Raw genomic sequence first — 2584 nt, 5'->3', positions numbered from 1 at the left:
GTTGGATTTTATCAAAGGCTTTTTCTGCATCAATTGATAGGACCATATGGTTCTTGTTCTTTGCCTTGTTGATGTGATGAATTACAAGGAATAAAATGATACCAAGTAGAGTGAGTCTAGGGGAGGAAGAGGCCTGAACAAATGAGATGGGGCCCTCAAAGAGGAGCCTGGGATAAAGAAGGAAGTATCACAAGGCTTTCATCTCTTCTGTTTAGCCTAGGACAAGAATAACTCTAGGGTGTAATGGAAAGGCAAGGAGACAGGAGAATACAGAAATTGAGTTCAATCTGCTAGCTGGTTTTAATTTTAAACCAGTTTGGTTTTACTGAAATAGAGCCCTCTTCATCACTTCCATGACTAACTACAGTTAAACTGTAGAATAGTTTTGTAATGAAAGCAGCAGGTCAAGTAGAAAATGGCCCATTCTTCCTTGCCTACTTGTGAAAATAGTGGATTGATAATCATCATTCACAAGCTGAGTAGAATCTGACTCACTAGAGTGGCTCTGGTATAATCTTCCTGTGATAACTGCCAGTCCCAAGTTACCTTGCTCCAAAAATGGCTCCAAGTTGTATTGGTTATAACACTACAAAGTAAGAGCAAATCCAAGATCAGTGGCTCACAGTGAGCACCTGAACATTAGACTTGTAAGCAAAGGGGCAAGGATTTCACTTGAGCCAGAATGGGATGTATAGGAATGGGAGCAAGAATGACACTGTTTTGGGGAAAGGAATAGTCAGCTTGAAACAGAGTATCTCCCTGATTGACCATAGTAGGATGGGCAGAGGGGGCACACTGTGCCTTTAGCAGCTCCACCCTTGGTCTTTACTTAGCTGACAATTTTCTTTACCCTGATCCCAGACAACTGGGCTTTATCATATGTAATCCACCCAGAGGTATAGGGAAGTCACTGAGGTACTGCACTAATTTAAAAAAGGAAAAGGCATTTGAATTATAATTATCATAAGGAAGGGCATGACCCAAATCAGGTACCAGAACCCCAAACAGGAAGATACCAATAGCTTTCACAAAAATACTCAAGTTGCTTTAAGTCTCCGCGAAAATAGAAGAGGCAACGATGTGTGTTAACTCATGTGGACAGGGATCTTTGAGATGGACTCAGAGAAGGCAGACTGCTTTCTGTGTTTCCTGACTTAAGCAGGATGCTCAGCAGTGAGGACTTAACAGACCCTAGGGCATCCTTGCTCTCATCAGATACTAGGACAATGAGTTCATGTTGTCCTGCTATATAAATGTTTCAGAGCTCAGGGCTGGTCCCAGGTGATAGCCCAGAATACAAGTAGAGAGGGAAAATACCAACCTCAGGCTTCTACATCTCTTTTTAGTCTTCCTCACAGTATCTTCCTACTTACATCAGATCATTATTTCCTCAAGAGACCAATTAGAATGACCTACCTAATATATAGAATATAAAAAAGTACAGAACTTTTTGGCATTCTCTATTTTGGAAGTAAAATATACATGATCCAACTATGCAACAGGAAGAAGGGACAAAGGTAGAGATGGATCCCTGGCTATACATTACACTCTAAATCTGACCTCTTCTGAAATTTCTGGGTCATACCAGTAAGGACCATCTTCTCCTCAGGAGAAAGGAGGGACTAAAGCCTCCCATCTCATCCTTAGGGAAAATATAGTCACCTCAGAGGCTCATTCAACTCCGGAGGGAATTTTCAAGTAAACAAATGAAGTTGGGTTGCACCATTGAGAAGGTGGGTAGGAAACACGGGATCAGTAGCAACACATGGGAAGCCCCATCTGATGGCCTGTGCTCCTCCCCTCCACTCCCACTGGTGTATCTGCCCCAAGAGAGTGAGGGGATTCTCCCAAACTGTCTGGGCACAAGAGTCAGAGGGAAGAAAGAACCTTTGCCTCACGGTGGTCTCATCCTCACTCTCTAGTCCCAGACAATGCTGACAGCAGGGATTCCTAAAACCAGGGACTCATGGCTCTTGGGAAGAGCAACCTTAATACAAGAAAAATGTGCAAAAGAAAAAATTAAATAACACAATCCAAGCATATAAGATTAATATTCTGTCAAAGCAAGAACACTTTTGTTTTGGATTTCTTCCCTCCCCTCCCACCCCCTACCTCTGGTGAATATTCCATCTGCTCAAGTAACCCAAGATAAGAGTTACACACATCAGGGCAGAGGACTGGGAAGGATGAAGAAAAATAAAAGGGAAGGAAGTCACCACAAAAGGGTGGAAAAAGGTGTGTTAGTTTTTGTTTTTAAAAAAAGGTGCAAAAATTACCTCCGCCCTCCTTTGTCTACCCCTGGGCTCCTGGATTAAAGACATGTATGCTGCCAAAATATAGTGTAAAGAGGGAAAACCCAACATATCCCTTCTCGTCACAAAACCCAAATGTGAGCCTCAGATGGTTCTGTCCAGAGGGTGGTCCCTCTAGGGAAGAGGGTGGAGCAGGTCAAGAGCACAGTCTCCAGGGCAGCAGAGGTGTGTGGTAGCTGATGGTGGTGCGATGGTTCCCTCCGCACACCAGAGGGCTGCTTTTCCGCTGGCTGGTGGTGCTTCCCATCCCCTCCCCTCCTCGGAGGCAGACC

The sequence above is a fragment of the Elephantulus edwardii genome, unplaced genomic scaffold, assembly GCF_000299155.1.
Source record: "Elephantulus edwardii isolate Elephantulus edwardi_28Jun2011 unplaced genomic scaffold, EleEdw1.0 scaffold00416, whole genome shotgun sequence".
NCBI classification, from domain to species: domain Eukaryota; kingdom Metazoa; phylum Chordata; class Mammalia; order Macroscelidea; family Macroscelididae; genus Elephantulus; species Elephantulus edwardii.
Note: the sequence above shows the minus strand (reverse complement) of the source record.